Source organism: Grampus griseus (genome assembly GCF_964374135.1).
Source record: "Grampus griseus genome assembly, chromosome: 8".
Taxonomy (NCBI): Eukaryota; Metazoa; Chordata; class Mammalia; order Artiodactyla; family Delphinidae; genus Grampus; species Grampus griseus.
In genome coordinates, this window is record NC_139002.1 from 71,480,366 (window position 1) to 71,503,863 (window position 23,498).

General features: G+C 35.3%; 1 protein-coding gene across 6 annotated transcripts in view; it reads right to left on the reverse strand.

The window, feature by feature from the left end:
- The window catches only part of SOX6 (SRY-box transcription factor 6), a 624,429-nt gene that overhangs the window by 506,422 nt on the left and 94,509 nt on the right, over positions 1 to 23,498 (reverse strand). For all 6 annotated transcript variants that reach the window (XM_082660447.1, XM_082660449.1, XM_082660450.1 and 3 more), the window contains exon 2: positions 18,333 to 18,405. The gene's annotated coding sequence lies outside the window, so the exon portion shown is untranslated. The remainder of the gene's footprint in view (positions 1 to 18,332; positions 18,406 to 23,498) is intronic.

The window sequence follows — 23,498 nt, forward strand, 5'->3', positions numbered from 1 at the left end:
CCAACCAATACACATAGACTGGCTGAATGGATACAAAGACAAGACCCGTATATATGCTGTCTATAAGATACCCACTTCAGACCTAGGGACACACACAGACTGAAAGTGAGGGGATAGAAAAAGATATTCCATGCAAAAGGAAATCAAAAGAAAGCTGGAGTAGCAATTCTCATATCAGATAAAATAGACTTTAAAATAAAGACTATTACAAGAGACAAAGAAGGACACTACATAATGATCAAGGGATCGATCCAAGAAGAAGATATAACAATTGTAAATATTTATGTACCCAACATAGGAGCACCTCAATACATAAGGCAAATGCTAACAGCCATAAAAGGGGAAATAGACAGTAACACAATAATAGTAGGGGACTTTAACACCCCACTTTCACCAATGGAAATGATCATCCAAAATGAAAATAAAGAAAGAAACACAAGCTTTAAATGACACATTAAACAAGATGGACTTAATCGATATTTCTAGGACATTCCATCCAGAAACAACAAAATGCACTTCCTTCTCATGTGCTCATGGAACATTCTCCAGGATAGATCACATCTTGGGTCACAAATCAAGCCTTGGTTAATTTAAGAAAATTTAAATCATATCAAGTATCTTTTCCAACCACAACACTATGAGACTAGATATCAATTACAGGAAAAAATCTGTAAAAAATACAAACACATGGAGGCTAAACAGTACACTACTAAATAACCAAGAGATCACTGAAGAAATCAAAGAGGAAATCAAAAAATACCTAGAAATAAATGACAATGAAAACACGACGACCCAAAACCTATGGGATGCAGCAAAAGCAGTTCTAACAGGAAAGTTTATAGCAGTACAATCCTACCTCAAGAAACAAAAAACATCTCAAATAAGCAACCGAACCTTATACCTAAAGCAATTAGAGAAAGAAGAACAAAAAAAACCCAAAGTTGGAGGAGGATACAAATCATAAAGATCAGAGGGAACAAATCATAAAGTTGGTAGAGGAAACAAATCATAAAGATCAGATCAGAAATAAATGAAAAAGAAATGAAGGAAACAATAGCAAAGATCAATAAAACTAAAAGCTGGTTCTTTGAGAAGATAAACAAAATTGATAAACCTTTAGCCAGGCTCATCAAGCAAAAAAGGGAGCAGACTCAAATCAATAGAATTAGAAATGAAAAAGGAGAAGCAACAACTGACAATGCAGAAATACAAAAGATCATAAGAGATTGCTACAAGCAACTATATGCCAATAAAATGGACAACCTGGAAGAAATGGACAAGTTCTTAGAAAAGCACAACCTTCCAAGACTGAACCAGGAAAAAAGAGAAAATATAAACAGACCCATCAGAAGCACTGAAATTGAAACTGTGATTAAAAATCTTCCAACAAACAAAAGCTCAGGACCAGATGGCTTCACAGGCGAATTCTATCAAACATTTAGAGAAGAGCTAACACCTATCCTTCTCAAACTCTTCCAAACTATAGCAGAGGGAGGAACACTCCCAAACTCCTTCTACAAGGCCACCGTCACCCTGAGACCAAAACCAGACAAAGATGTCACAAAGAAAGAAAACTAAAGGCCAATATCACTGATGAACATAGATGCAAAAATCCTTAGAAAATACTAGCAAACAGAATCCAACAGCACATTAAAAGGATCATACACCATGATCAACTGGGGTTTATCCCAGGAATGCAAAGATTCTTCAATATATGCAAATCAATCAATGTGATAAACCATATTAACAAATTGAAAGAGAAAAGCCATATGATCATCTCAATAGATGCAGAAAAAGCTTTTGACAAAATTCAACATCCATTTATGAAAAGAAACCTCCGGAAAGTAGGCATAGAGGGAACTTACTTCAACGTAATAAAGGCCATATATGACAACCCCATAGCCAGCATTGTTCTCAATGGTGAAAAACTGAAACCATTTCCTCTAAGATCAGGAACAAGACAAGGTTGCCCACTCTTACCACTATTATTCAACACAGTTTTGGAAGTTTTAACCACAGCAATCAGAGAAGAAAAAGAAATAAAAGGAATCCAAATCAGAAAAGAAGAAGTGAAGCTGTCACTGTTTACATATGACATGATACTATACATAGAGAATCCTAAAGATGCTACCAGAAAACTACTAGAGCTAATCAATGAATTTGGTAAAGTAGCAGGATAAAAAATTAATGCACAGAAATCTATTGCATTCCTCTCCACTAATGATGAAAAATCTGAAAGAGAAATTAAGGAAACACTCCCATTTACCATTGCAACAAAAAGAATAAAATACCTAGGAAGAAACTTACCTAGGGAGACAGAAGACCTGTATGCAGAAAACTATAAGACATTGATGAAAGAAATTAAAGATGATACAAACAGATGAAGAGATATACCATGTTCTTGGATTGGAAGAATCAATATTGTCAAAATGACTCTACTACCCAAAGCAATCTACAGATTCAGTGCAATCCCTATCAAACTACCAATGGCAGTTTTCACAGAACTAGAACAAAAACTTTCACAATTTGTATGGAAACACAAAGGACCCCGAATAGCCAAAGCAATCTTGAGAAAGAAAAACGGAGCTGGAGGAATCAGGCTCCTGGACTTCTAACTATACTATAAAGCTACAGTAATCAAGACAGTATGGTACTGGCACAAAAACAGACATATAGATCAATGGTACAGGATAGAAAGACCAGAGATAAACCCACGCACATATGGTCACCTTATTTTTGGTAAAGGAGGCTAGAATATACAATGGAGAAAAGACAGCCTCTTCAATAAGTGGTTCTGGGAAAACTGAACAGCTACATGTAGAAGAATGATATTAGAACACTCCCTAACTCCATACACAAAAATAAACTCAAAGTGGATTAAAAACCTAAATGTAAGGCTAGACACTATAAAACTCTTAGAGGAAAACATAGGCAGAACACTCTATGACATAAATCACAGCAAGATCCTCTTTGACCCACCTCCTAAAGAAATGGAACTAAAAACAAAAATAAACAAATGGGACCTAATGAAACAAAAGCTTTGCACAGCAAAGGAAAACATAAACGAGACGAAAAGACAACCCTCTGAATGGGAGAAAATATTTGCAAATGAAGCAACTGACAAAGGATTAATCTCCAAAATTTATAAGCAGCTCATGCAGCTCAATATCAAAAACAAACAACCCAATCCAAAAATGGGCAGAAGACCTAAACAGACACTTCTCCAAAGAGGATATACAGATTGCCAACAAACACATGAAAGGATGCTCAACATCACTAATCATTAGAGAAATGCAAATCAAAACTACAATGAGGTATCACCTCACATCAGTCAGAATGGCCATCATCAAAAATCTACAAACAATAAATGCTGGGGAGGGTGTGGAGAAAAGGGAACCCTCTTGCACTGTTGGTGGGAATATAAATTGATACAGCCACTATGGAGAACAGTATGGAGGTTCCTTAAAAAACTAAAAATAGAACTACCATACAACCCAGCAATCCCACTACTGGGCATATACCCTGAGAAAACCATAATTCAAAAAGAGTCATGTACCACAATGTTCACTGCAGCTCTGTTTACAATAGCCAGGACATGGAAGCAACCTAAGTGTCCATCGACAGATGAATGGATAAAGAAGATGTGGCACATATATACAATGGAATATTACTCAGCCATAAAAAGAAATGAAATTGAGTTATTTGTAGTGAGGTGGATGGACCTAGAGACTGTCATACAGAGTGAAGTAAGTCAGAAAGAGAAAAAAAAATACCGTATGCTAACACATATATATTGAATCTAAAAAAGAAAAAAAAAATGGTTCTGGAGAACCTAGGGTCAGGACAGGAATAAAGACACAGACATAGAGAATGGACTTGAGGACACGGGGGGTGGGGGGGAAGGGTAAGCTGGGACGAAGTGAGAGAGTGGCATGGACATATATATACTACCAAATGTAAAATAGCTAGCTAGCGGGAAGCAGCCACAAAGCACAGATAGATCAGCTCAGTGCTTTTTGACCACCTAGAGTGGTGGGATAGGGAGGGTAGGAGGGAGACGTAAGAGGGAGGAGATATGGGGATATATGTATATGTATAGCTGATTCACTTTGTTATAAAGCAGAAACTAACATACCATCGTAAAGCAATTATACTCCAATAAAGATGTTAAAAAAAGAAAAGAAAAGAAAAGCAATAAATTGGACTTTTTCAAAATTTAAAACACTGCTCTCAAAGGACACTTAAAATTAAAAGGCAAGCCACAGGCCAGTAAAAAATATATACAAAACATTATCTGATAAATAACTTGTATTTTAAAAAAATATTAAAAAATACTCTTACAACTCAATAAAAAAGAAGAAAACCCCAATTTAGAAAAACAGCAAAAGATTTAAAATGCACTTCAACAAAGTAGATACATGATGACAAACAAGCACATGAAAAGAATCCAACATCATCAGTCATTAGGGCAATAAAAATTAAAGCCATGAGCCACAACTACAAACCACTTGAATAGCTAAAATTGAAGACTAAACATACAAAGTGTTAAGAATGTGGGACAGCTGGAACTCTTACACATTGCTAGTAGGAATGTAAAACGGTAAACCACTTTGGAAAAATCAGCAGTTCTTATAAAGTTAAACATGCACCTAGGTAAACTAGCCATTCCATTCCTACGTATTTACCCAAAAGAAAACAAAGCATATGTCCACTCAAAGACAAATGTCCAAAGCAGCTTCATTTGTAATAGCCAAAAACTAGAAAGAACCTAAATGGATAATCAAATTGTGGTATATCCATACAATGAAATACTACTCCTCAATTTTAAAAATAAGTTATTGACATGCACATGAGTGAATCTCAAAATAATTATGCAGAATGAAAGAAACTAGACAAAAAAGAGTACATAACATATGATTCCACTTACATAAAGCAAAACTTTTAATGCAATCTATAGTGGCAACAATCAGTGACTGCCTGGGGATGAGGCTGAAAACAGATCAAGGAGGGGTAGGAGTAAGGGACTCAGAAGGGGCATTAAGAAACCATTAGGGGTTATGGATATGTAAATTACCTTGACTGTGGAAATGGCTTCACTGGTGTATATGTATATCAAAACGTCAAATTAAACACTTTAAATATATGCAGTTTATTATATGCCAATTATATCTCAATAAAGCTATTAAAAGAACATGCAGTAGGTAATATTCTCACTCTACAGGTGAGGAAGCTAAGGCTCCAAGAGGCTCTATGATTTGCCTAAGATCACAGCTATTACACAGCAGTATCCAGGGGTGGCAGGAATTCCACACGGTATATTTTTAAACTAATATGAAGTAACTAATACAGTTCTGCTTCACAGAAGGTACTCAAAAGTTGTTTTGGAGTTTTAAAATTTAAAGGCATATAAAAAGCTTAAGATGTGAAAAAGTAATAGATTTTAACTTTCCCATAGGATATATAAATTTTTAAAGAAGATTTTTTAACCCAAAATACCTTAATTGATAGAATGCATGAGAGGTAGAGTTTCTGTCATTCATTCAAAAAGCATTTTACTGGAACCTATTATGCACTACATAATATGAACAACTTGCTAAGCACAAATGAGACAGATATTTAAGTCATACACAGGTTATGAAAGAGCACCCTTTGATGAAGTACTGGCAAGAGGCTCAGTTTGTCAGCAGGCTAAGGTACAGACAGTTGAATGGACAGGAACAGCTACCATAGGTCTCCAAGAAGAAACAATGGGCAAAGCACTTCCCAGAGATGAATTACTAGGTGTTTTTTGTTTGTTTGTTTGTTTGTTTTTGCGGTACACGGGCCTCTCACTGCTGTGGCCTCTCCCGTTGTGGAGCACAGGCTCCGGACGCGCAGGCTCAGCGGCCATGGCTCACGGGACCAGCCGCTCCGCGGTATGTGGGATCTTCCCGGACCGGGGCACGAACCCGTGTGCCCTGCATCGGCAGGCGGACTCTCAACCACTGCGCCACCAGGGAAGCCCAAATTACTAGGTTTCATACCAGTTACTTTCTTGTTCTTTTTCATATATGTATATTTCATCTCCTCCTACAATAGATTATAAATTCCTGATGACTAATTCTTCATTTACCATTTTAAATTCCACCTCATGTCCAGAAGAGTCCTGAATTCATATTCTTATTGAGTGAATGAATAAATGAATTAATGCATGTTAGTGTTAGTCTGAATGATAAGGTAATGAGAATGATAAGGTAATGAGAATGATAAGGATCCTTTTCAAAATCAACTTGACTTTATCCCATTTTCTTGAAAAAGTCTATTTTTTAAATCTTATTTCAATGTCTTTTCTTACTCATGAGTGTATTTTCCTGCACTATTTCCTTTTCCCTTGAAAGAGACAAGTAGAGAGGGCCTATATCCAAAGCATGATATTTGCTGTGACTATACCTTCTGTGGAGGACAGAATGTAGCAATATAACCAGGGAGTTGTACTCATCATTTTATCTGTGCATACCCGTTTTATTCCTCACAGATGTCAGGTACTAATCCCTATGTGAAAGCCACCTGATAGGAATGTCATAATCTCCAGTATCTTCACTTTTCTCACTCATGGTAGCCAAGTTTTACCTTATGCCCCCAAAATCAACAAGGTCCTGCCTGTGCACTTGATTGAGCTCCTAGTGTTAATATCTTCTGTGTTTATGTTATGCCTTTAAATCATCCAAGTAATTTTATCTTTACGTATATTCTCATTCCTTTAAAAACACATCTTCCTTCCAGGCCTCCATGGGAAGAAAAAATATCCTCAATTTTCAGTGGGAATCTAACCAATGAGATGCAAGGGATTTGAGAGTTGACAAGAGATAATTAGCAAGATATTTTCCCTCTGCCTTTTCAAAAATTCAGTGCTGTGATGAATAACAGGAACAGGAAAAAGCAATGAGTAATTTTGACTCCTTTCTTTTCCTCATGCTCCCCACCACATATAATCCAGTCTTACTGATGCCACACTGGCGAAGTCTCTTCTTTCTGTTCCTAACATTCTGTTCTCAAAATACCCACTCTTGTTTAAACCTCTTACCTCCTGCTTGAAGTATCTTACAAGGTGTTTCTCTAGTTAAAGTCTTTTTTTTTTCCTCTAATCTACTCTACAAGGGCTGGCTGAACTAATTTTTCAAAAATTTTGCAAAAGCAAAGCTCTTGCCATACTGCTCAGCTATTTGGTTTGATGGCCCCCTAAGATCTACCAAATACCTTAGCTTAGCCTTATGGACCACAATGATATGATCACACTAAGTTTTCTAGCTTATAGATACCCTATACCTCAGTCAAACTGGACTTCTCATTGTTCTCTATCCCATACTTCCCTGTTTCCTTCCATCAGTCCCATACCCATGCTTGTGCTAGTCCTCTCACTACCAGGATGCACCTCTCTCTGCATCTCCTATTCCACTGATAAAATTCTATTCAACTTTCAAAGAATATCAAAAAGTCTGCTTCCTAAATTAAGGTCCTTCTTAAGGGATGTATCTTTAATTCTTACAAGCTCTGTAGATACAATTTTTTATTTTACTAAGGCATTTAACATATTCTGCATAGGGAATTACATATCTCCTCTGCTTATCTCCTCTGCAATAATCAATTCAACTTAATTAACATTTATCAATCCCACCTTTGAGCCACACACTGAGTTAGACACAGGGACACAAAAAGGAATAAGAGAGTTTAATAATTATGTCTAGATTCTAAGGTTCTTGATGGCAGGAACTCTGTACATTTGCATTTGTTTCCAATGCAGCATCTAATGTTCTGTTTTGAATACACTCAGCACCCAGTATATATTATATTTGTGGAGTTGAATTAATTTCCAACAGAAGCTAAGCCCTCTCCTTGGAAGAAAATATGTGCTACCAAAAAAAGGATTTACCATAACCGCAAAACAGATACACACATCTTTAAACAGTTTTCAGAGGGCAACTTGGAGGTCAGATTGACCACTGATTACACCATCCAATGTGAAGACCTTAATGGCTCAGATCACTCCTCACTAAGAAACTAACTTCCAAGTAGGCCAGGCTGCTTCAAATGATAGATTCCCAGATGGCCAGAGCTTCCAAAATTGCCATTTGGTCCAGAAAAGATGGTTATTGCTTCACATCACAAAAATCTGTTTCTTGTACCCTCTTGGGAATTTAAATAGGACTCTTTTAAGTTGACATCAAGATTTAAATATGTATCCATTCAATATACCTGGGAGATACACAATTCCTGTTTGAACTAACCACATGTATACAGCCATAAAAATGTACATTTTCAAGGTTACATAGCATTGCTGGAAGCCTAACTAAAATGACACCTTTCCACACTATGAACCCTGCATTTACTCTCTACATTCTTACATTTCCTCCCATCCTGGGACACAGAATGGAAAAACACAGTAAGGCTTTTTTAAAAGATGATACCAGGAATAAAAGGAAATGAAATGGTTGATAGTGTCATGTAAAAACCAATATTAAAACAAAAAACTTCTTGACAATGATATTTGTCAAGGAAAAATTCAAGCAGTAAAAATGAAGTAAATGGAAAGAGGTCACTGCCGAATGACCAAACCAAGCCCCAGTGCCTGGCACCTGCCAGGATAAGAGCCCCTTGGGTTGGCCTGACTCCTCCCACAGGCTCTCTCTAAGTAAGAGTGACACACTTCTCCTCGAGCAGAAAACTCAGCAGGGTATGCAACAATCACTCTGCTCATTACTGAAAGTCAATTTAGCAGCACAACGATCTAAATTAAGGGTCAATTTCAGAGAAGGAGAGAAAGAAGTACACTCTCTTTGTGTAGGAGAAACAGAAACCCCACAATCTAGAATATGAAATCTGTATTTTTGGAGAGAACTGTTAGCATAAAATGGTTGCAATATTCCAACAGGATGACAAAAAGATGGGACAGCCTCTTCCATGTCATTCAGTCTCAGGGTAAGATGTAAGAGTTCTCAGAATAAGATGTAAACAGATTTGGGGGGCTCTAAGACAGCTGAACTTAGAGAAATTTTATCAGTTAAGTATATAATCAAGAATATTCTAGATGAAGTGAAACTGTGCTGGTGTTCTAGAGTGGGAAGAGATGTGATCTGAAATCAAACAGACTGTGTTTGAACCCCAGCTCTGCCTTTTTCTTCCTTGCATTCCTTCCTTCTTTCCTTTACCTTTTGTTTTTGTTGTTGTTCATTTATTTATTCAACAAATATCTACTAGGAACTTAGTACGTGTCATACACTGTGCTAGAAACTGGGTATACAGGTTTGAACAAAATAGTCTTGGTCTCTACCCTGACAGGGTTTTTAGTTTAGTGAAGAAAATAGACATTACATAAACATACAAATACAGGATAACTACTAATCATTTTAAGTGCTATGAAGGTAAAAAAATAAATCAAAATTTATAGAAAACAACCAGGGATTTCAGGGATTTGTTAAAAGGATTAAAAATAACAAGGTAAAAGTGCCTTGCCCAATGCCTAGAACATACAGGTGTTCAACACAAGCAACAGCTGTTTTTAACTTCTCTCTGCTAAATATAGACACTTGATTCCCTCACCTTCGTCTCTTGACAGAGAAACTGGGAAGTATTAAAGCACCGGTAGGTGCTGTTGGGGGAGAGCGGCAGTCTATTCGCTCCAGACACTGCAAACTGATGCATAGTTTGTTGTTCTATCAGTGTTCTATATAATCATAACCTTGACCAATCCACAACTTTCTTTCAGGCATATCTGGGTTTCATCTCCTGCTTAGTATCCTTGAGATAATTTATAAATTTTCCCCCTTTGGTTGCATAGGATATTTAACCCCTTTAATGCTAAGTCAAACTATTCTCAAGAAACAACCCACATCAAGAACTGAGACGAATTCACTCAATGTGGAAGACTTGCCAGAAGAACACAACTAAGGACCTCCCTTAAGGTTGTGAGTATACGGTTTCATAGACTATCTCACTGCAGGAAGTGTTTCTGAAAACGTAAAAGTTCTCCTTTTAGACCATGATTATTCCTCTATCTTGTTCTTAGTGAGCAAACACTCAACAAGCCTTGAAATTGACAAATCCTAATTCACGTTTAGTAAACTGCGGGGTCAATAAAGATTATAATTTCTTTCCAATTATCTTATCTTCATCACCTCACAAGAGTAAAACTAATTCCAAATTTCCTCAGTTTCTTTGATTGCATAAAATGGATGAGAGTGCTCTTATTCATATAAGAAACCCAAAGAGGACTCTTTAGTCCTTAATCAAAAAGGTGACCCTGCATACAACTTAAGGAACACATGTTAGGTATTACTTTACAGCTTGGCAAGCAGCATACATACTAATTGAAAACAAACTATCTCTAAATGAAAGAAAGGACAGAAAGGATGAAGGGAAAGGAAGAAAGGGAAGTAGAGGGAGAAAGGAAAGGAAGGAATATACATCACACCAAAAAATCACTTTATAAAAATGTGATTTCAAAGAGTTTTCCAACCTCCAAAACTAAAAACATCATATACCATAACTGAAACCTAATTCATGTGATTCCTTGTTCTAGAAGATATAAGGATGCTACTTGGTCATGGTTACAATGAGACCTTTCTAAAGGTATCCCATATAAAATATAGAGTGTGATACATAGATGATTATTTTCATATATTTCTATATTAATCTTTACCCAGATAAAGCAAAATTATTCTCACTGGTTTTTTACCTGGGAGGTACCCATTTCCTAAAATTCCTACAGTTGTCCTTAGAATGCATTGAATTGAAATCAATAAAATTGAAACAGATCAGGGAAAAAAAAACCCAACAACTATAGAACTCTTTTTAGATTACTATTGTCAGACCCAAACAAGTATTTCCACATCTTAAAAAAAGTCCTCAAATCCATTTTGTGATTTTACAAAAATCTCCTATTTCAGTCATTTCCTATTTCACTAATTTCTCTCCTTTTTGTCTCCTCTTCTCAATTACTGCAGTGAAATTGGAGGGACAGGTATTTCTTCCATTTGTTCAACCATATCTTCTCCTCAGAAAGCTCTAGACGCTCAAAGATTTCTGACACTCAGCTCTCTTGTTTACACCCACATTTTTCATGCTTTACTTTCTCAGCCGTCCGCCAGATATTGCCTTGCAGCTATCTATTCTGTGACTGCAAGTCCAGGGAAGAATTCTCTGTAACTAGTCACAAAATCAACAGTGGATTCCACATACTGCCACTACCAGGGACAAAGCCCAAAATGTTTCCATCCCTTAAAGCTGTCAACCATTCAGTGAGTGTGCACTTGATGCTGTATCAGATATCAAATTATGTGCAACCAATCTCACCTTAGAACAACCCATTCTAATTGATGATGCCATATATATGTAATAATTGGAAGAAAAATAATATTCACAAGAGGAATAACACCTGTATTTCTTTTGTACTATGTTCAATGAAACTCAGAACACTAGTGGTAATAATTAAAAACCAAGTCATAGGCTTGTTACCAGCCACCACAGCTTGAAGAAAAAAAATAATCTATATTCTGCCTAATGTAGGCAGTTATAGGGATGCAGACCTGGATTCCATTGATGCTATTGCTTAATTATCTACTATACATGGGTCAAAAAGGTAAAAATAATAATCAACTGTCAAACATACTTTTTTGTTGTATTTGTATTTTCCAAAGGTATAAAAGAGCCCAAAGGTGAAATAAAAATAGAAAATCTGCTTTTATTAATGAATTCATTCACTTAAGTTTATATGAAACTATGTGAGGTGAAAAGAAAGAGAAAGAGCTAACTCCAGTAGCTTGTATCCAAAGAAAACTCCACCCACATAAACTGTCTAGTAACAAATCAATTTTTAAACCCTTAGGTTAGGGACCATCTTTTTTTCTCTTGCAAGCACTTGCTAAGCAAATAATAATAAAAACAGGAATTACATCATGTGGACAAACTTTTTGACTGATTAAACATTAAAAATAAGTCTTTTTTGCCAGTCATCGATGGAAGATAATGCTTAGGAAATTAATCTTTTTACACAATAATTGCCTTGCATCTTTGAAAAACCCCAGTAAGAAATATGAAGAGAGACAGAGAGACAGAGAGAGTAGGGCAAAAGGGAAGGAGAGACGAAGAGAGGGAGAAAGAAGAGAATGCAGAAAATGTTTTTATCTTCACTGGAAATACTTAACTCACATTTTAATGTTAGGAGATGGCAAAAATTTGGTGAAATGATAAGCATTTATACCCATACCCCAAGATAACATAAAATATGTACTTCAGATAAAACTATGTGCTGAAAGTGATGTGTAGAGACAAGCATACAACAAAATGCACTAGATTTTGTTGCTTATTCAAACAATATTTATAGTTACTAAAAATATTTCTATCTAAATGCTTGAATAAATCAATGAGTTTATTTTTTCCTGAATTATAAATAGACTATATTTCACATTTTATAGATTATTATATTATAAAATAATAGCTAGCTGTGCAGAATTAGTACATTTATGGACACTCCCTCATTTCCCCGTATTTGAGACCACCACTCAGTTCAAATTATGGCTTTATTTCCCCTTCTCTATATGCATTTAATTCCTTTAAATATTAATAAAATTTATGTAAGAATACTGGGACATGATTAAGCCTATCTTCTTGGTTAAAAACAAGTTCAGAGAGCAGCTTTTGGGGGGAATATTCAAATTTATTAGCTGTTCTTAGCAAACAGGCCTCAAGCCCCACGTTGTTTCCAATCTCAAGTTAGGAAGAATTTTTCTCCAACAGGCACTGAATCACTTTCATGTTGACTCCTGTGCTGCTCTACTCCACCTTCAAATGTAACCAGTAAATTCAGCTTTACTACAGTACTATAAAAATATGAAAGAACCATAATAGCATCTAAAAAAGAGCTGTTGGCACTATATTCGTTTAGAAAAAACCTTAAACTGAATACTAATGCAAAATTTAAGGATAGTTTGCCTAGTTGCCAAAAGAGTTACAATAAGTATTTTGCCATAATGTATAAGTTATCTTGAAGGCATCTGAGACTATTACTGTGTAAGATACAGAAAAAGTCCGCAAAGTGTCATTGTTCTCATGAGGTTTTTCGATATAAATAAATCATCAACATACTATCTTCACTGAACCACTGTCCTCTGATTAGAGGATTGCCTTAATGTGTGCAGAAACATTATAAAGAGACCATTCTGCTTCCTTAGTAAGTCAACTTCCTTGACTGGCATCCAATATGGATCCACCTCACACCAAATTCCACTTTACAGTGAATATCGTGACTGTAAGCTTCCGGTTAAACATTCGAACAGAATCAATACAGTTTTACTTCCCTTCTCCCTTATTACCACGACCAAGTTTTTAGAGTTGAAAAGGAAACCAAGATCAAATTTAGATACGTTGTTTGAAATTAGCAAAGATGAAACACTTCAGTGCCAGACAAAAGCCCTGATTTTAAGAGTAGGTTTTTGCCTTCCCTGAAATGCCTAGCTCAGACAGTGTATTTTTATGCCTGCAGATATTGGCATGTTTCACATTTAAGATTATGACACACCAACTTATTTCGAAATTTTTTAAATCCTCCACTGCGCATGTTTCAAGTGCTTCATGACTATCACTGATAATTGAGCAATTAACTTGAAATTACCAAATGTGCTGTGATGGCACAATATGTAGTAAGCAACATGAAAAAATAAAGAGCAGAGGAACTTAGTACAGTGAAAAAAAATTAATAAAGGGTAAAATAGGCCATAATAATAATAGTACTGAGTAAGTTTTAATGGTCCCAGGTCTTAGTAGTTTAATGGTGCCAGTAAAATGGTTTAATGAAATAAGTCCAGAGTATTACAAATTTTTAGAGCAGTTTATTCTGGTGCTACAAAAAGGAAGCTTCTTTCTAACTGGTCTTGTGTAATACACAAGGATTAGTTCAAAAAGTAAGTGTGGGAGTTTCATTAGACAAAAAAGGACAAAACAATTAGGTTAAAAATCCTGACAGGCAGATTCTTAAGAAACACAAACTTGCAAAAAAAATAGATGTAAAGTCTTCCTTTAAGACAGGCAAAGCAAAAACTCTAGGGCTAAAGATGACTCAAGAAGTCATCAAGCTATTGTGAACATATATGCAAATCAAAAATTAAGATACATGGCTTGACATCAAGAGGGAAGGACAAAATTCAGCTATACTAAAAACATCAGAATGCCTCTTCACTGCTCATCTCATCAAGGTCTCTAATACTGGGCTTTTCTGGCTAAAACCATAGTATGACTGTGAAGAGTAGCTCTTTAGTACTTAAATATAGCCAGTGCAGCAAATTCCATAAACCTAAATCCTACCTTATTTCGGTGGCAGGCCATCTTAAAGGTTTGCAAGAAAAACCAACAATTTAGAAAGTCAGAGAGTAAAAAGAGATTCAAAGTACAGCAAGTAAAAAGACACTATTAAAAAACATTTTTTTCCTCAAAATTCCATCAATATTGCTCCAAAACACCACTAGGAGATTAAAAATAGGCCAGGCTGTCCTTTCAGGTATAAATTAGAAACAGAAAGTGGAGAGAGCAAAAAGAACAAGTATCTAAGGGCACTAGTATTAAAATTTAAAAGCTTAAAATGTAACGGATATACACATTCAGATTAGCAAACTGCTTTCAATTAAAGTAGATTTCTGGCCACAGTTCACAAATGTATAGTAGCTGTGTGTATTAATGTAGATACTTCAAATGTCAGTATATCTCTAATTAACATGAGCACACAACTGTAAAACTGAGAAGACACAATTTTAAATTCCTTACATTCCCAGCATTAATGCTTTCATGGGGCAGCTCCCGTTGTCATGGAAAATGGCATTCAAGCCCTATTTGTGGATTTTCACAGCTCATCTTTTTTATTTACCTGCTCTATGTCAAGATTAGCCTGGAATAATATTTTTTAAAGATAATGCACTTAGACCTACTTGTCCTTAAAATCACAGATGTTCTCACTGAGGGAGCTTTGGTCTGGGCTACGCTCAGTTTGAAACAAATTTCTCTCCATTTTAAAATACCACAAAGAGATGATTTCATGATTCTTTTTGTTTGTTTCCTAAAAATCTATGCAATTCAAAAAATTTCAGCTGAAGCATGACATGTGGAGTTTGGAAATAGGGGGATAGGAGAATGTCAGGGAGGAGCAAATGATCGAGGAACATGAGGAAATAAAGTGGTATAACGTTCTCCAAAATCTCCTGCCTGACTTACTCTACCTAAACTTTTCAAAAATATTTTGTACAGCAACCAAGTAGAGACTGAGATAGTGATCAAAACAACAAAAGAAAGAGAGCTAAAATATTCTCTGAGAGAAGACAGATTGGTGTTATGGAAAGAGCATGGAATTTATACTATGAATCCCTTGGTTTGAGTCCTGCCACTCTGCAAAAATAAGGATAATTCCTACTCATCTCACAGAGTTTTATGAAATTTAGCCAGTTTAATGTCTGCAAAAGCAAGTGTTATGCTGAATTAAGATATTGTTGTCATTATTAACTCAAGCATGGAGCTAAGCAATAATCATTTTGGTACCAAACAATAAAATACTTCCGGACTTTTTCAGTGAAAAAACTGCTATTAGAGACCATGAACAGAGACAGAATTTTATGAAAGGGAATTCATTATCAAATTTCTAAAAAGGCTTGGGAACCTGAAAAAGCAGGCTATCTAATTCTCTGTTTTGTTGTTGTTATTTTCATTGTTTTTAACCAATCATTTACTGCCCTGGTAAAACTGAAAGGACAGAATTAATTAATTACATTTTAATTAGAGATAAAAAATTAAATGTGGGATATTAACATGCAAAACAAGGTCTTCTTATACAATGCCTACTTTGGGAAAAGAAAAAAGGTAGTTTTATTTTTTAAAAAGAAAAAAAAAGCTAGAATAAGATGCTTTCAGCTTCTGAAAAGATAACCATTTTCCTTCACAGTGTTTTCCTACTCTGACCTAGGTAGTAGATGTAAGTAGGTAAGATTCCAATCGGTTCTCACACACCTTTGGTGTGGCCTATTCATTATGGATGTGCAAAACAATATCCCACCTCCTTATCTCACAGACCGGCTTCTGCATACCTTACTAAGAAACCTTCCCGTGGCCATGAGGTATAACTTTCTGCCTTAGATCATGTAGCAAATAAGCAGTTCCAAAACATGGAAATTAAAGTTCCTAAAAGAAGCCATTGTCACTGATCTCATTTGCCTGTTTTTAGGCTAGACTAGATGAATATTTCTACTGTTCTAGCTGCCTCATCATTCAGTGTAAGTGGCAGACAGTTTCTGCAATAATTAAAAGAAGTGAGAATGCAAGCATTCTGGATGCCATGTTAATTTTATTTGACTTATCTTAGTCATAGTATCCTGCTACATTTCTTTAATAAGAAGGTTCCATAGTCAGGAGATGGCTGGAACAAAACTTGAGACCACAGACCAAAGGAACAACAAACTCCACACCCTAAACTATCATACGGAAATTCTCAAGTCTGGAAAACAATTACTTTAGGCCTATGTGATTACTATGACTTCTACCTAAGTGATTAGACAAAATCTGACTAGAGCTTTTTGGGTTTTTTTAAGTTGTCCAGAAATAACCATATGAAAACTACACCCACAGTGCCCCTTCTATTTTTTAGCCTCTCTCTTTGTCAGGTCACAAGAAAAAAAATTCAGCTAATTGGACCACCTCTGTTCAAAGCTCGTCTATGTATATCTGGTTGGGGTATTGCTGGATTGCTGGGGGGCAGGGGGCGGTAGAGAAGAGAAAAATTCAGGAAACAGAGCCTTTGGGTGATGAGAAATGTAGACTATATTTTGATTAAGGCCATCTTGGTTGAAATGCTGGTAATTGTCTTGTATTTGTAGTTTAAAAACATTAATCATCCTAAAAACTTACTATAGGGAATGACTGAATGATACGCGAGAAGAGAGAAAGGAAGTAAAAGAAAGGATAAAGCAACAAAGACAAGATTTGGACAGTTCAAAATTATTTCCCTTCACACAGATTTCTAATAGGATAAGCTCAGCTCCTTGGAACCATCCTTTTTCTCGAGAGCCCTTCAAAGATACTTTACATTTCTTTCTCCATCTTCTTTGCCTCCTAATCCTCACTGTGATACCTTGCACAAATTAAAAGCTTATATTTAATCCAAATGAACCATGGAGTTTAATATTTTGTGTTTTACATAAGAATTCAGTCTTCAAATAATACAATGTGAATTGATAGTCTCATAAAATAACATCTTATTCATCCTTAAAACATTAAAAAATATACAAACTGTGTTAAGCTATATTAAATATTCACATCTATTTTTTTAAGATGGTTCAAAATACCTGCCCCAATCAATGTTACTACTAAAAGAAAGGTAAAGCTGGTTTTAAATAAATTTTCACTGCTCTCTGTTTAAATACTGAATCACTTAAACTCTAATTTATAATGTTACTTTTTTTTCAAATACTTTCCTAGAAGTTTATTCCCTAAAATTCCTTTATAGTAGTACACTAACAGAGAAAAAGTTTCCTCTGTCTTTGTGGTTATCGAATGTAAAGATCACCTTAGATATCAATGGTTTGGTACAATGTACACACATAAATATATCTTAAACTCAAGTTACTTAAATATGGTCTTATATACACACAAACATTTTTAATACCTGCCACATACTCTAAACTACTTTTATATTAATAAATACATAACAATTTGAAGTATTTTCATTGATCATTAAAGTTCATTCAATATTTTTTCTTGAAATTGACCTTCTTTCCTGAGAAAAATTATCTTTGTTCTCCAAAATACCATTTAAAATATAATAGCATTTTGAGGATGGTGAAGAAGACAGGAATACCCCGATTTTGATATACATTATACATTCACTAAATGAGTCTTTGGTTCCTTAATACATAATCTCCTCAAGTACTGACAGCTCTTTGAATTCTGTATCATCTCACATCTTTTCAATGAGCACAGGCACATAGAACTTTTCAAGTCCAGACAACCAGAAGACTATAAGAAGTTATCAAGGTAAATTATTCATGTGCAGATAGACTAGCCCCTTTAAGGTAATAATCCATTCCTACAATTGAGCCCCATCTTCAAAAAGTAAGATATTTATCGTTTCAGCCTCTTGTAATTGGCCCTGCCATTGTGTTATTTCACTGGAAATCATAACAGAGGCTTTTTTCACCCTCTGATATTTTTCTATACTCCTTTTAAGAAAACACTTACAAAAAACTAATAACACTTTAAAAACACTGTAACTGTTCTCATCACACAATGAGAAGAGTAGTAAGAGTAATAAATAAGCCAATACTTACAAATACGCACAAAAAAATCAGCTCCAGCACCCAGAAATCACTGGTAAATTGCCTTTGAATTCATGAAAGTGACCTGAAAGTTTAGACAAAAAAGGAAATGAAAAAGGATTAGTAAATTGCATTTACTTGCTTTATTAAAGAATACATTCTGGCTACAAATTATACTATTTTTTAACTCGGTCAGTTGTCTACTCAAACAACTTTTTCCAAGATGATAATACCAAAAGAAACAATTCGTTCATTGTTCTTCATCGAAGAATACAACATCTCCATCCATTATGGCTTTTAAAATACTGCCAGTAATAAAGTGGTGTTTAAAAATATGAATAAGTAAAAACAAAAGCAAGAAAAAATTTTAAGGGAATAAAGGCTTACAAGTTACATTTGAAAAACTGTTTATGTCTGCAAGTTAAAACGAATTAGATTCATGGAAAATACCTTGGATATGTCCAACAGGAATACCTTGAAGGTAGACTAAATATGAAAAGATGCAGTTTTAGTTCTGCCCAAGATGTGGAATCCATTTAGATGCTTAGGCTATATACAATGCATTCTGTATGAGCCACAATTCAATTCAAAATTCTTTTCCTTGCACACACTTTAGTTCTGGCTGAAGAGGTAACAGATGCAACTCAAACATACAGAGCTAGCCTTGTAAAAAGTTTTAACTAGCACAATGACTCACTTTATGCCTCTAAATATCTATGGTTTCCTCTCTCCAGAACCCCCATGCATTAGAAAGTAGTTTGGTAGTTTATTTTTATTGTTTGGTCTAAATACAGCACATTTTTGGTTCCATGAAAACAAAGAAACTTTGTTGCAAAGGCCGTACTCTTTCCAAAAAGTTAGGATGGCTATGAGTAGTGTTCAAGTGAAAATAATAATGGAGCTTTGGTTCCTAATTTAGGTCAGAAACTTTCCTAGACTCTGGGGACTAGTTTGATTCAATCCACATATTTTAAATACAGCCAGTAAACATTTAGGTTAGTTAACTAACCTAGTTAGTTAGCTAACTAGATTTAAAGAAAATTCATTTCAAAAAACATAGATCTTGTTCAACATCATTTATAGGATCTACTATTCCCAATATTGCATTTATAGAACAAATGGCCATAATAGATTAGGTATTGGCCTCTGAAATTAAGTTGAGATATGAAATAAATATACAACTCAGCCCTTCCCCAGCTCCTATAACATGCTTTTGCCTAAGTGACCCATATAATTATTCTATTTTCTAGTCAGGATTGATAGATAATAAAGTCCTGGACATTTGGACAGCTTTAAGTATCCATACGTTTCCTCACCAGACCTCTTTCTCTCTGTAGAAAATGGTGCCTCAGGCTTCCCCAATCCAATTTCACCAGTTTCTAGCAACTCTGCAATGGCTACTTCTATTGCATGCGAGAAGTACAAGAGAGTCCACCCTGAGGAAGGTAGCTCTGTCATTTATTTTTGGTGTTATACCCTTTACCTCCTCATGGCTTTCTGATGTTTCGGGATTCAGTAGAGCAATTTTACCTGGGACACCACACAACCCAATGTGGACACACTCTGTGTACTAGTCAAAGCCAGAAAAGAATTCTGGTTCTGATATAAGCTATTCTCACATTTTATCTGACCCTGAATTAAAAATTATAACTGAAGTTATCTATAAAGTAAATCTCTAGCAAAATGCTGTATATCCAAAAGCCTAAAGTCTGGAAGAATCTAAGTGTTCTTAAGTGCTCACATACTTTTAAAAGGACCTCACCTTGTCTTTCTAGCAACTATTCTTTTAAAAGCATGAATTGGAATTATGCAATAAATATTATACATCCCATTTCTTCACTTCCATTTAAACAATGGAGGACAAAATAAAAGGCATCCAGATAATATTGTGACTGATGTATGTCTCATCTTTTTCAGTTAAGATCTCTAACTCTGGAGATATTTTAAATTTAGAATAAGTCAGATTCCAGAGATTTAGGGCAAATAGTATTTTAACATTCGTCAATATGAAGTCAATAAATCTCATTTGTCATATAAGTCCAGTCTTGCTGCATATTTTATTTGTTGTGGGTTTTTTTTGCGGTACGTGGGCCTCTCACTGTTGTGGCCTCTCCCGTTGCAGAGCACAGGCTCCGGATACGCAAGCTCAGCAGCCATGGCTCACAGGCCCAGCCGCTCCACGGCATGTGGGATCTTCCCGGACCGGGGGCACGAACCCGTGTCCCCTGCAGCGGCAGGCGGACTCTCAACCACTGCGCCACCAGGGAAGCCCCTTGCTGCATACTTTAAAAGTAACTCTGAATCTCATTATCAACTGATTTATACTATTGGTGAATTTTGCATCAAACAAATTTAAAAGTATAAGCTTCTAACATCACAGTTCACTATTATAAAAAAACAAAAAAAATCACACTAAGTGAAGTCAGACAGAGAAAGACAAATATCATATGATATCATTCATATGTGGAATCCAATTTTAAAAAATAAAGATACAAGTGAACTTATTTACAAAACAGAAACGGACTTACAAATATGGAGAAGAAACTTGGGGCTACCAAAGGGGAAAGGTCGGGGGAGGGATAAATCAGGAGCTTGGCATGAACACACACACACTACTATGTATAAGACAGATAACCAACAAGGACCTACTGTATAGCACAGGGAACTCTACTTAATATTCTGTGATAACCTATATGAGAAAAGAATCTAAAAAAGAATGAATATATGTATATCTATAACTGAATCACTTTGCTGTACACCTGAAACTAACACAACATTGTAAATTAACTATACTCCAATAAAATTTAAATTTTTAAAAAAAAACTTTAATGCATACTTCCTCCTGTAGAGAATTTAGGAATAAACAAGCAATATTTTATGATGGGCAAAGAATTAAGAATCAACTCACAAGAATTAACACACAACTTGAAGTAATCTACTTCTTCAAGAACCAGAAAAGTTTAAGCTGAAGAAAACATTTCCAAAATAAAATTGGCAACTTTGGTCCTGAGGGCAGCACAAAAGTAAGAAGATAGAGAAGGAAATACCATCTGATCTGGAAAATCACAATATGTTTAGTAAAATGAATCTTCAGAATATCCAATCACCATGGATTGTTCCACTCCTCTACTAGTTCATTCATTCATTCAGCAAATATTGATCATGGGTTAAAGATTTCACTGGACAATATAGTCACAAATTTTTTAAATAAAGAAAATCATTACGCTGTACACCTAAAACTAATACAATGCTATATGTCAATTACATCTCAATTTATAAATAAATAAATATTTTTAAATCATGGCCTTTGTCCTAAAAGACTTTTCAAACAATCAGTAATCCAACCGTGGGGACCTCCCTGGTGGTTCAGTAGTAGAGGATCCACCTTACAATGCAGGGGATGCAGGTTCAATCCCTGGTGAGGGAACTAAGATCCCACATGCCTCAACAAAGATCCCGCATGCCGCAACTAAGATCCGTTGCAGCCAAAAATAAATAATTAATTAATAAATCTTTTTAAAAAATAATAATAATCCAAACTGGACAACAAACTATTACGTCTGACCATGGTGCTGACATCCTCCATATTATTTGGTTATCAAATCTTTTGCATATTCTTAATTTACTAAATAAAAAGTGCATTGTAGCTAGTGGGAAGCAGCCGCATAGCACAGGGAGATCAGCTCGGTGCTTTGTGACCACCTAGAGGGGTGGGATAGGGAGGGTGGTAGGTAGGGAGATGCAAGAGGGAAGAGATATGGGGATATATGTATATGTATAGCTGATTCACTTTGCTATAAAGCAGAAACTAACACACCATTGTAGAGCAATTATACTCCAATAAAGATGTTAAAAAAAAAAGTGCATTGCTACAAATTCTTCAATATAAAAATGCACAAAGAATATAAAGAGTAAATTTACCAATTAAGAAATACAAATGTCCAATAACAAAAATATGAGTCTCCCTAATAATCAAGTAAATGTAAATAAAGTATTTTCACCTAAAATATTGGCAAAATATTCTTGTAAACTGGACAAAAACTAGCATTTATGAGGATGTGGAAAAATAAACACTTTCAGGTACCATTCATGGGATTATAAATTGGGTACAACTTTTCTGAATGGTAATTTGACAGAAAGTGTTAATATATATATATTTTTTATTTTATTTTATTTTATTTTTTTGCGGTTCGCGGGCCTCTCACTGTTGTGGCCTCTCCCGTTGCAGAGCACAGGCTCCGGATGCGCAGGCTCAGCGGCCATGGCTCACGGGCCCAGCCGCTCCGCGGCATGTGGGATCTTCCCGGACCGGGGCACGAACCCGTGTCCCCTGCATTGGCAGGCGGACTCTCAACCACTGCGCCACCAGGGAAGCCCCAGAGAGTGTTAATATTTTTAACATCAATATCCTTTGAGTTTGAAAGGCTATTTCCAAAATTATCCTAAGGAACTAATCACAAAAATGTTAAAATACATATACATGTAATAAGCATGTTCATTACAGCATTTTTCTAATAGCCCTAAATTGAAAATAACCTACTAACTGCGTAAGTAAATTATGGTACATATATATAACAGTACTCTGTAATCATTAAAAATTATGATATAAATCTATATTTAATGACATTAAAAGATGGCCACAAAATATTGTTGAATAAAAAAAAATAACATGTATAATAAGAGCTAATTTATAGAAAATCAAATGTGTATATACACACATGCACACAAAGTAAAGTACAATTTAACAAAAATGTTAACACTGAGTGAGATATGGGCTTATTTTTACTTTTTTATTCTTATGAGTTGGTGTTATTTAGATTTTTTTTATCCTTAACATGTCTAATTTGTCCCAAAACAAAAAAGCTATTTCTAAAATTCACTATATCACTTATACATTCAAAAGTAGTCACCAAATCCAGACTAACGTGCTATTAATCTAGCAGCAAAAGCCAAATATTAATATCAGTTACAAAAAGAAAAACCTCCGAATTACAAGGCAACTTCAAACAAGTATCTTGACATCAAATGAAGAAGCCATAAAGATTTTCACAAAATATGTCCCCCTCTACCAAAAATAGGTAACAGAGCAAAGGTAAACAGAAAATAAAAACACTTCCGCCTCCCTGTATAATTAGACTTTAAAAGCTTTCAAGCTAAATTTTTAAATCCTGCTTAAAG